This window comes from Falco cherrug, chromosome 2 (genome assembly GCF_023634085.1).
Source record: "Falco cherrug isolate bFalChe1 chromosome 2, bFalChe1.pri, whole genome shotgun sequence".
NCBI classification, from domain to species: Eukaryota; Metazoa; Chordata; class Aves; order Falconiformes; family Falconidae; genus Falco; species Falco cherrug.
Genome location: NC_073698.1, coordinates 84189841 through 84202166, shown reverse-complemented (window position 1 = coordinate 84202166; position 12326 = coordinate 84189841). Strand labels below are relative to the sequence as shown.

Sequence of the window (12326 nt, the reverse complement as noted above, 5' to 3'; positions counted from 1 at the left end):
AAGAGAGGATTTTGCCACTATTGTACTATGAGTAAATTCAAGACATGTACTTGGAGGACTGTACAGAATAAATATAATTCTCCTTAGACTTTTCTTAACAATCTGGAGGCACATAGTTCTGCATCTTATAAGATCATGTCAGCAGAATTCTGACAGCACAAAGTAACAAAGTGCTAAATAAGTCAATTTCCAGTCATTCAATTTATGTTGGACTTTATACTTGGGGATATTTGCTCTTTTTGTATGCTCACCTTGTCACTAAATGTTTGTATCAAATATATATTGCAAACAGCACAACAGAATTTAAGAAAAAATAATGCCTTGCAAGGATGCTATTTTGTTGAGATGTTCTGGAGAGACACTATAAACCACAGAAAAGAAATCAGAGTTGCTTGTAACGTTACAGGGATGCTGAGATTGGTAGAACAGTCCTATTAAACATAGTTCCTTATTTATTTTTTATATCAAATGGACTTTTAAAAGCTTTGTGTGGTGTTACAAAATAAAAAGCCACTCGTCAATTTCCTATTCTTCCTCTTTTCTTAAAACTATGGAAATATATCCCAAACTCAAAGGATAGAGCTTAGCAGCATGAATCCAAAATCACTTATTTGCACAAATATCATGGGAATTAGGATTTTCCTAACTGTTGCCAGATTTTCTTTTAGGAAAGGTATTACTTCATCACCTATTTGTTTTTCTTCCAGGATGTTCTCACATTCTTATCCAGCTACTCAGAAGCTCTGATTAGAAAGTGGCTTATTTTGTTGTCCCAGTAGGGATCTAGGCACATAATCTTCAGTTCCAAGGTTTACTACTGTCTTAAATAACTTGCAGATGTGTGTCATACAATGCTGGGGGTTTTGTGGTTGCTAATGTGTAGGGAAGAACTGCACAGATAAAGCACCCAGATTGTATTTAAATATTTCCCTTTATTTTTTTCTTTTTCTTTTCCTCTTTGTTTCAACACCACAGAAGAAATTACAAGATACAGAAATACTCAGGATGAGAAAAGTAATTATGGCACTTTCATAGGTCACACGGAGGCCACCAATGAAACTAAAATATACATTATAAAAACAGTGGTATGGTCTTATTTTCAGCCTGCTCTCCTTACTGCAGGTTATAGAATAGAAATACATTTGCATTTACTTTGCAATATATTTGGCTTTGATCAATAACACACTTGTGTGATCTACAGTGAGTCACGTAAATAACTTCACAGATGCAAAATGGTGCTTTCTAAACAATCACAATACAAGCAGAACATGCATCAAACCCTGTCAGTGTTTGGGAAGGGACTGTAGCAAATCATAAATTAATTTCTGAAAGCACAAAGCCAGTTAAATGTGAGCAGTCAGTCATTCAGAACACTAAACATTCCAATGTCACTGTCCTGAAACAATAAAGGATTATAAAAGAATCTAAAATATTTGAATTGAGTTGATCTTTAAACGCACTCAAAAATAGCGCAAGAGTGTATAATTCATTAATGTGGTGTAAATTCACATAATGCAGAGAGCAGCTGCTTAGTGAAGCCTGCTTGCTGGTGTGGAGGTTTGGCGAGGCAGCGCTTCAGCGCAGAAGCAGGGTTAGGGGTCACTGCAAGGCAACGTGCTTAGCTCCTCGGGAACATCACTCATCAACGCTGCCATTACAGACCAGCTCCCCTGACTGATTAAGAGGCAGCTTTAATGGGCCCTAAAGAGAAGCTGATCTAGCCCTACATGGCTGAGGGGAATACTGCTCCAGTCCAAGATCTCAAGGCAGAGAGACTGGAAGGGAGAAATGGATTAATATGCTGGAAAATGTTGCGTGGTTCCCCACAGCAGTTACTGCTTCTTTGTGCCATCAGAAATTTCAAAGCTAGATGGCAAAACAAGATGAAGGGATAAAAGGAGGAGAAAACATTTGCAGTGTTTTCTTGTTATCAGACTAGCCCCTTCGGTGCTGAAATTTGTCATTTGTCAGGAGAGAAGAAAAAGTCACGGAGCAGGAAATATTGAGTAATGAGGACATGAGATCTGTGTGCGACTCAGCACTTTAGAAACTTCTTGGGTTTACCTTTGTTTGCTTTGTTTGATGACAAAGAGATAATAAACCAGTTACATTTATGTGAAAGCGTGACTTCCAGAGAAATGCTCTAGTGCAAGGTACAATTTAGCTGTGCAAACACAATGCACAGCATAAACAGGAAAACTTAATATGTGACTTTGAAAGACAACACTCATAATACACCTGCACTATTCTTGGCAGTAAATGATACTTTATATATTTCTCCTTCACTCGTTTCAAAGAAGTTCTGTATTTAAAAGTATCTTTACTTGTATCATGTTATACATATTAAAAAGACTTTCTAAGGCACACTTTCTTTATATGTGTATGCTGTGCCTAAATTTATGGTATATACTATATTTTTCTAGAAAACAGTACAGTATCACAGTTATTGTGCTAGTCACAACTGCTTCCTTCCATTTTTTTAAGTCCTGTCAGTCCTTTTACTGCAACACATTTTGGATTTCCATCTCCCTTCAGCTGGAATGCTTGTTTCTCCCACTCCTTGTCCTGCTCCTGGGCTGCATGATAACGATATTCACCCCAGAAAGGTCTGGCTGGATTTTCACTTTTCTTCAGGACTTGGGAGTGGACCTCCTGAAGGTACCCTGGATTTAGAAGCCATTGTGTAATTGCCTACGACAATCTTTTTAAAATCAAATGACTGTTGACTTTTTAGAAATGAAAGCAGATATTACATAAAACATCAAAACTATTCCTATACTGCAGCAGAAGATGGGGGGAAAAAAGAGTTTTAAGACTTTTTCATGAAAACTGGGGGTCATTCAGCTTAACAGGAAGTTAGGAACTTCAGGAGGGTTTACTACTACTGTTTTGGTGAATACTTCATTATTTATATAAAGTGACAAATCTCTAAGAAGTGGGACCTAAATATTTCCCCACCTCATGTATGGGAAGAAGAAGAGCAGGGATTTGAATTTGTTTTCAAAAACCCAAGGAAAGTACCCACACAGCCAATCTATTACCTGTACTAATGGGTCTCTTGCTGTCTGGAAATTCAACCCTGGAAAAAAGATACCTCTCCTAATTGAAATTTTATTAAACTATATCCTTAAAAATTGATTAATTTCTGAGGAGAAACTCTGCCTAACTGTAAGATTCCACAATTAGTTCTACTTAAGGATCAGTCTGCTTTTTTGCCTCCACTTTTTTTCAGCAAGGCTCAACGACAGCTTGCTCTTTTCAGAGATGGCTGTGACATTTCTTGTCCTCTGTTCACAGACTCGTCTTTAACTTTTTCGTTGCCCTTTTGAGCTTTTGGCTCTAAGCCTTTACAAACAAACTGTGCAATGCATCTGGAATCAAGGAAGAAAGTACTGTATAATTATGAAGTTAAATATTGTCTCCTATCCCTTATAAATAATTTTTTCCATCTATTGCCTTTCCTGGTTACTACCCAACCACCTCCCATTAAGTTGAATAGATATGGTTGAATACTACATAATCAAACAAACTGTGGCAAGCATTCGTAAATTATTACAGAAAAACTCCCTGCCTTCCAAAGAAAGGCAGATGTAAATTCACAACTCTTGAAGACTTAACCTACAATGGTGTGTGCCTGTCTCCATCGTCCAGCTAACCGGTAGGGAAATCATTGAATTCCAGGCATCCACATAGCTTGTACCTGGCTGGGAGTTTCCTTCATTCTTTACAGATTAATTTAATAATTGTCAGAGCTTCTCCTTTCTCCACAACGGTTTCTGGGTCAGATTTCATGTCTCTCTCTGCCCTGCAAGTCTACTTTTCATTATTTTGCTGTCTTCTACATTCCAAGCAGCCTTCCACCACAAGAACTGTACTTCAGCTGTACTTTCTTTCACATTCACCTGCCCCCTAATGAATCTGAGCTTCCACAGAAATTGCTGAACTTGTTCAGCATTCCCACAGGTAATTTAGGAGGTAGTAGCAACACGGCCCTGTACTTTCTGCTGAAAACTCTCTGGTGCTTTTTCTCAGGCCTTGCCTACACATATGCCTTTGACTTCTCTTTTCTTCACATGGTGCACATCTCTTTCCAGACTTCCAGAGAGGTCTGCATGATGCTCATGGGGCACGTCAGAGGTGCATGGATGACCTGGGCAGTTCCCCACAAACAATTTTCAGAGGTGTGTGTGGACACAGGAGCTCTCACCTCTGATCTCATAATTGAGAAGTATCACAGTTTGCCATTTTGATGGTTATGTATTTGGAAGAAAACAGACGGATGTTGATGGGAATAACAGAGAATGGGGACCCCTGGAAAGCGCTTTGTCATTAGGCATCATGGCACTAGAATCAGGTGTCAAGACACCAAAGAAAATGTTGAGCTCGAGATTCAGAACAGGCCAGCCTTGGCAGCATTGGGATTAGGACTCAAATCCAAGTTTCATGACTCAGCCATACATACATTCAGAACTCCAAATGCTGCAGTCTAACAATGACACCTATTTGCCACCAATGACACCTATTTGCCAAACAATTTCCATGTTACAGCCAACTATGGGGAAAGGACAGGAAGAAGCACCCAGAACAGCTGCTGCTTCACACAGTAGAAGGGAAGAGGCTGAGATGAGGAGAGCGGACTGCCTCTGCTGCTGTCTTGTGAGAGGGCCAGAATGAGCCACTAGATATTCCCAATCTCACTTACCAACCGGGACAATAGCATCAGCAGTACCTGCATTAGGCTGTGGCTGGCAGGAAGAGAAATTCAGCATTTTCCATGAAAATTAGTCCAAATCGCCTACAAGAAAATGCAAAAGGTCAGATGAGACCATCCCAAGGAAAGCATCTTACTCTCTCAAGCAACCTAATGGAGTTTGCCACTATTTTTTGTTCATGCCATGGAAATTCCAAGTGGTATTATTTTAGTACTTGAGTCCATTATTCTGAAAAACACTCTAGTCTAAGATACAGACAGATTCTAAAATTTGTACCTTTCCTATAATTTATTTTGTAAAATATTTTTAAAGTTGCAGCTGAGTCAGAAAATGCCCTTTTACTTTTATTGTGTTTAAGCCTAACTGGTATCTGTACATTGAATTACAAAATATAGTTTCATTTTAGAAAATAAATAAATCATTAGATTAGTGAATTATTTGTCTAAAATTCAAGAAAAGACATTCTGATGATTCAGACGAAACTGTAAATAGAATATAAAGTTATCTGTATGTCAAAAGCAATTGCAATACCGTAATCTAAAATGTACCTTTTTTCTAAATGTATTTACGTCTTCTCTGAATTTCTTCATAACACTGAAGATATTTTTCTAGTCCTAAAAAGTATAATCAACATAATCAATCATAGTGTTTTTTTCACTGATACAACTTATTTGATGCAAAAAAGTAAACTTTTACTTTGGAAAGAGAAATTGAGGTAAAAAATCTGTCAACACTGGATATAAAATTTCATATTTTCAGTTTCAGTTTTGAATTGCTATCAGCAAAACTTAAAACATTCCTTGAAAAATCCGACTCTCAGCATTTGAAAATCATGGTTTTTGTCATGCCACTTGGGCAGTCCTTAACATGTCAGTGTTCTCTTGGCAAATATTTTACTACTTTGGCTGCAAATGGGGGGCAACTGAAACAACTTGAAGTAACTTTAAAACAATTTTATTTATTTCCAGCAATGAAACCATCTCAGCACACCTTAGTGTTCAGAACAAACTAAAATGCCTGGTGATTGTTGTAGTTCATGAAAATTGCTCATACCCCAAGGTAATTATTGCAACCAGGGATTCCTGGACTTCAGAAATGACTCAGGAATAACCTCTTTTGTCTCTGCAGATGGCTGAAAGTGTATGTCACTTACAAAGGTGATATTTGTCAAGAGATCAAACAAGTTTGTTTACAACTTTTCCAAGTGGAAAAGGTAAAAAACCCACCATAAGTGTATAAGAATCCATGTTCACTAAATATACATCTTACTGTGACAAACATAAGACAAAATGAAACATGAAAATTATCTGGGACATTCTTTTTTTCTTCTCTATACACAGCCTTTGCTTGTACAGTGTGTGTGTCGCCTTCCCAGCCTTTCATGTATCAGAGTGTTACACTGCTAATGGTGTTGTATTATAGAGAACATAATACAATTATTATAATTTTCAAAGCCCCTTTTCTCCTCCCTCTAGGATTTTTGACCTATAGTCTTGAGTTTATAAAAATCAATGCTTTAAACAAATAAATGAAAACCTAATTATATGGACAATGTTAAATTTTCTGTTTAGCTGAACCATTCTTTTTTTGATACAATTTTCTCCTTCACAGACATGAATGGATGGATAACATTGAGGGCTTTATTGAAATACTTTTTAATATCCAACTGGAACTAATTCTGCAGAGTAGTTTTGAGTATCAGTTCAAAACATTGGAAAGACTATGCTCTGCGGAGTAAAGTCTGTTTTATTTAGAAAAGCTTGTAAGAAACACCAGTGGAGGGTACTAAAGACTCAGAAACAGAAAACTGAACTAGGAAAGGTATATTACGTATGATAATAATGTTAACAATTATCAACTACCTTATCTTCCTCTCTCTCCTTAAACGGGATCGTGACCCTGATTGATTCAACTACATATGAAATTTATACAGGACTTAGTAATGGCCATTCATTATCAGGGCCCCATCCAGCTTTCAAAGAGCAGAGGTATTTTGTCTCCCATTGATTCAAGGGATTTGAATTTCTAGGTAATTGTGTCAAAGTACTGTCAGACATATTAATGCAATTTCTTTTGTTTAAATGCTGATGGTTTCAGAGTCAGGTCTCGGTTGACATATACAAAAACATTAACTTTTAATTATAGGTCAAGAGACATTAAAGAAGCTGAGACATGTCTGAACTATTGCAAACTGTGTCTCGTCTTTCTGTTCCCTAAATGTCTCTGTGACTGTACTATTACCTCATTCCTTTTTCTGCTGATTTTCAGTTGTCTGTTAATATAAATTAGAAGTAAATAGTACAGGTATACAGACTAGTAATCCACTAAAAATTGAAGCCACAGAGCAATGAATATGAGGGCAGCAGCAATGTAAATTTCAAAAAAACACTAGGTATTTATAGGGGGTTTCACTTCCATTTTGACGGAATAAATGGTATTTTACACTCTACGCCATTCAGACCTCAATCTCTTTTCTGGCAAGCCAAGCTGTTCTTTTTGTGAATCATTCCTAAATCATTTATAACCAGGCCACTGCACCACTGACAACAGCACCTCTGAAGTCAGGTAGGGATTGTTAATTTGATACGAATTTTCTAAGCAGCTTTACCCTCTTTCTGTACACATCCATTAAAAATCCGGGAGGCGAAAATGAAGGTATTACTCACGCAACAAAAAAATTACGCTAAAAATCCCCGCAGTTTCAGATGAAGGACCAAAAGTTAGTTAGTACCAATTCTAGGCAGTGCAAAGAAATGAACCTATCCTTGACTTTTAATGTGGAAGATGAGGTTTTAGGGCTCCTGAAATGCGTCTGGCGGGGGGTGCAATCCGAGCGCACCCAAAGGCCCAGGCCTGCGGGACACAAGACCCAGGGCCCGCGCAGGACCCTGGGGACACAGCGAGGGGGAACATCAGAGCTTTTCGCATCATTTTTAGCTCTCCATCAAGGGTGACAATTGTCAGGGGAAAAAAAAGATTTATAAGTGACTTCCCTACCACGCGGAAAGGCTGCGCGTATCTATACATACAGACTGATACAAACTTTAGGGCTGGAAGCGCCGGTGGAGCGTTTCGGCCAGGCAGCGGGGGGGCCGCGGCGGCGGCGCCGTCTGCGGGGTCCGCCGGGCCCCTGTCGACTGCCGAGGGGGGTCACCAGCGGGGGCGGCGGCGGGGCCGCAGACCCCCGGGGCCGCTCGGGAAAGGGCCTGGGCCGACGGCACGGCACGGCACGGCACGGCACGGCACGGCACGGCACGGCACGGCACGGCACGGCACGGCAGGGGGGGGGGCGGGGGCCCGGGGGCGGCGGCGGGCGCGCAGCTCCCGGGGCGCGGGCGGCTGCCGGGCTCGCCCCGCCTGGCGGGCGCCCTCCGCTCGCGGCCCCTGGCGGCCGGCGCGGGGAGCTGCCCGCGGCGCATGCGCCGGCTGCACGGAGCACGCACCGGAGCTGGGGGACAGCGAGCGGGGCGGCGGCAGCGCGGGGCCGGCGGCACTCGGCCACCCCGCCGCCCGCACACCGTCTCTCGGCGGATCCCCGCTCGGGCGGCAGCCGGTGAGTGCGGAGCAGCGCGGGCGGGCGGCGCTTCGCCGCCGTGGGGGCTCCTGCCACGTCCCGCGGGCTGGGCTGGGCTGGGCGGAGGGGCGCCGCGCGGCCGGCGGCGGAGAGCGGACCGGGCCGGGGTGTCCGGGAGCGGAGCGGGCGGCCGCGCCGCGGGGTGGGGGCCGGGACTGGCAGGCGGCGCCTTCTCGCCCACCTGGGGGAGCACCCGCAGGGACGGGGGCTGCCCCCCTCCCCCCCCCCCCCCCCGGGCGGGGGTCCGCGGGTGCCCCGGGCAGGGGAGGGGCTGCCGGGGGAGCGGCCGCGTGAGGGGCGCGCGGGGGGCGGGCGGCACGCGGCGCTGCCGGGCCGGGTGCGCGTGCGGCCGGGTCCCGCGCGGGGCTGCGCGCGGCGGGGCGGCCCGGCCCGGGAGCGGCGACGGGGCGAAGCGTTCCCGGCCCCGCCGCCCCCGGCCCCGCCGCCCCCGGAACTTCTGCCAAGGGCTCGGTGCCGTTTGCAGTTCAGCCAGGGAAGAAAACGGTTTGGCTGTGTTTAACAAAGGAAAAGCGCTGCCGAGTTTCCTCTTTGAAAGAGGTTAGTGGTTGTCTCCAAAATGGGCAGCTAATAATTTTTTCTCTTAAGTTTTAAGAAGCACCACCACCAAACACAAACCCGCAAGGTAACACCACAACCATCTGAGGCTTTTATATTCCTGTTAGAACTTTTTTCACTTTTGGCAGCGTCACCCACAGACTATCAGATCTGCAGTAGCCGGGGCAGTTGCTGCAGCTGAAGCTTTAGGATGCTGAGTGTGGGTAGGTGTATTGGGGCTGTGAGCCTGATTCTTCACGGATGGACTTCTTCTAGGCTTAATACTGACAAGGGAACAATTTATTCATATCCGCCGGGAAGAGGAGGGGTGCAGGGAGCCTCAGTGTCATCGCAGTTGAAGCTGGGATTGCATGCTACATTGGGTGAGGGGTGAAAGAGCAAGCAGTGGCTAGCTTTGTTGGGAGCAAAATGAAGAGGAATGGAGCCAGTGAGTGAAGGGAGGACTATAAGCAAATGAGGACACCTGAAAGAATCTCAAGTTTTCATAACCTCATTGTCATAAATAAGTCTGGGGAGAGAAGAGCGACAGTTATGCTCTAGATTAAAATCAGCATTTCAAATTTATTATTATTATAGGCTGGCACAGAAAAAATAACTAGTTGTGCTTTCTTTGCAGCCTTGCTGCTTGTTACTACCTTCTGTACCGTCTTCTCCCCGTGCTGGCACTGTTGTTTATACAGCAGTGGGGTAAAGTGGCACAGAGTATTACCCACTGATTCACACTAATCTTTTAAACATTTTTTCTGATTAACCTAGTTAATACTCACGTCTGGTTCTCTGCATTGCCATAGGGATGCCTTTGCTAGCTCAAGAAAGATGTGTGATGGGGAGGGAAAGAATTGTATCTTTTTGGTATATAAATGAAGAGGTGTGTATGTAAAAGCACTGGGTTTTTTTCCGTGTGTATACACATAGGCACGCACACACCTGTGTAAAGGGATTGTGCAACTGCAGCGTTGCTCATTCTGGGTCTTGTGTTGAACAGAAGGAGTGCCATTGATAAAGCGGTTGTGGGGGAGATTTACAAGTGTGGGAAGTGACTAGCAGTCTGAGTAGACATATCCAGTAAGGGTGAGTTTGCAATAATTCTTGGTGAAGCAGGGAGTGAGACTAGAAGCCAGAAAAGAGGGGATGGAGATTTCCTTTGCGGAAGTACTGCGCAGAAACGGAGTGAGACATTTTACTCATCTGTTCAGCCATCTCACTTCATTCCCTTTTAGACAAGAACATTTTGCTTTCCAAAACAGATTAGGATAGAGCCTGGGATTCCTGAGTATTTCTGTTTTCTTGGAATTAGCTAATATCAGGAAATCACCAGGCAAAATATGGATTATCCCTTTCTCATGCAAGTTCATCCAGAAATCCGCATCCAACTAGTGCTGCAAGATAATGTATAAGGTGAAATTGCAAAGCATTGCATCTGGTTACAACACGGACACGTGTTGAGATTCTAATATGGTGGCATCAGTTTTCTTTTGTTAGAAGTGGATAGTTACACGCAGAGTAACTATACTTATATTGTCATTTCCACAAGCACTCACAAATGAAGAAGAGACTGATTTTTTTTTTTAGTTAGCTTTAATTCAGCCTCTTCATACATTTAGGTTGAGCTACAGTTTCTGTTAAGTAGTAACGTCCTTGTTGCATAAAAAAGTCCTGCTATACTCAAGATATTAAAGAGATGAAGTATTTTGGTCTTATTCTCTTTATTTTGGCTGTGTGACATTAAGACTTATTTTCTGAACGTGACTCAATCTGTGTTCCAATTCTACTTTGACTATGGAATTATAAATTTGTGTCCTCTGTTGTGTTTTATTACTTTAATATCTTGGTGCTTGTCAAACACACGCACAGAGACACCCCTTAACTGAGAGAGCTCTCCTAAGACAAAGAAATAATCATCCTTCCAATCCACATGAAGAATAAAAGATAAAACTATGGAGATCAAATTTGGTTCAGGTAGGTTATAGGGTTTTTTTTCAGGGTGTTGAGTTCAGTGTCCTGATTTATATTAAGTGCAGAGGTGCAAATAAATTGACTATCTGGTCTAAGTTTATGCTAAAAGTGCAAATCAAGCACTCACATTTTGGGAGAGGCACACCTAAAATAAAATGCATGTACTTAGTGTCCACTTTGAAACAGTATTTTGAAATAATTTATCTAGAGTCGTGAACCAATTCTGTGGCAAAAGCAGGGATAAAATGCACTTCAGGACAGTGCTAACTTATTTTAGGCCACAGGATTGCGAACCGTTTTGGTTTGCCGTGTCATTTTAAACAGCTCCCTCTTCCTATGATGCTCTTGTCCATTATTTTGTCCTGCCTGTTTCTGTGACTTCACTCACTTGTGATAGCATAAGCATTTACATATCCATCTAGTGATGTGGATCATGGAATTAATCAAGTTGGGAAAAAAAAATAAATCTGTCTGACTTTTGACTCTTACCTGGATCTTATAAGCAGCTGGATGAGCAGAACAAGAGATGTGGTTGGTACCACTTACCCCCAGTATGAGTACTGGGAAAAACCTAAGCTATTTTGCCCCTCCACTTCCCTCTTCCATTAATCCCATAAATCTTATATGCTTCGTTTCTTCCCATTTATTCAACAAATGACACCAGATTCCTATAGGCAAGAATTTTATTTTTGTGCACTGTCCTGTTGAGAGCTGTTGCTTCCGGTTTCTCTGCTCAGTTCTGAACTTCTCTGCTGCTTTTTGTCTTGCGCTTTCATGAATTCCTATCAGCTGTGTTTCCAGGATGCTGTCTTTCTCTGGCTCGTGTTTCTTTAATGTTTGGTTTTGGGGTTTTTTTCTTCAGCTTCCAAAGACAATCTACTTTCTCCCCCCGTCCCCATCCTTTGCTTCCTCTCCTCTTCCACATTATAAACAAAAGCACTTGCAATGCTCAGTAGAGAACAATACAGAACTGACAAGGGAGTAGATTAAATGACCTAATGTCTAATATCCGTTCTCAGGCTAGCTATTTTTGTTTGAGTTCAGATGTCAGTAACTGTTGGACCTTTTGAAATCTAATCGGACCATACCCAGCCCTTTCCTTGTTTACCTTTGTTTTCTGTACTGATAAAGTACAGATAAAGTACTGATAAAGTTAAGTAAAACTTGATATACATTTGTGAGGTCTGAAATATGCTTAGCCCATTCTCTTATTGCCAACAGTTTTGATGGTACTGATTATCAAGTGATCTGTGTTTTAATCAAGGTTGCTGAATACTATTATTAAAATAGCTACGTTTCAAAAGTAAAGCCTGTCTTCATACTGGAAGTTAAAGAAATTCCATACTAACTACCTAAAATCACACCGTATGTTTTGGCTTTCTAAGGAAACACACTTGTTGAAAGCTATTTTATGTGTATTTCAAGCTGTCACTTATTTTTAATGATAAATAATAATTATGTAAAATATCTTTCACATTTTATAAAAGTTTGGCATCTGTTCAGATGTG

General features: G+C 42.1%; 1 protein-coding gene across 2 annotated transcripts in view; it reads left to right on the top strand.

Annotated features, from left to right (window-relative positions):
• Positions 1-8149: 8149 nt before the first annotated feature.
• PRRG1 (proline rich and Gla domain 1) overlaps positions 8150-12326 on the top strand; it is a 35062-nt gene continuing 30885 nt past the window's right edge. Inside the window, exon 1 of one of the 2 annotated variants that reach the window (XM_055702466.1) lies at positions 8150-8265. The gene's annotated coding sequence lies outside the window, so the exon portion shown is untranslated. The remainder of the gene's footprint in view (positions 8266-12326) is intronic. The other variant, XM_055702465.1, reaches the window with a different exon arrangement.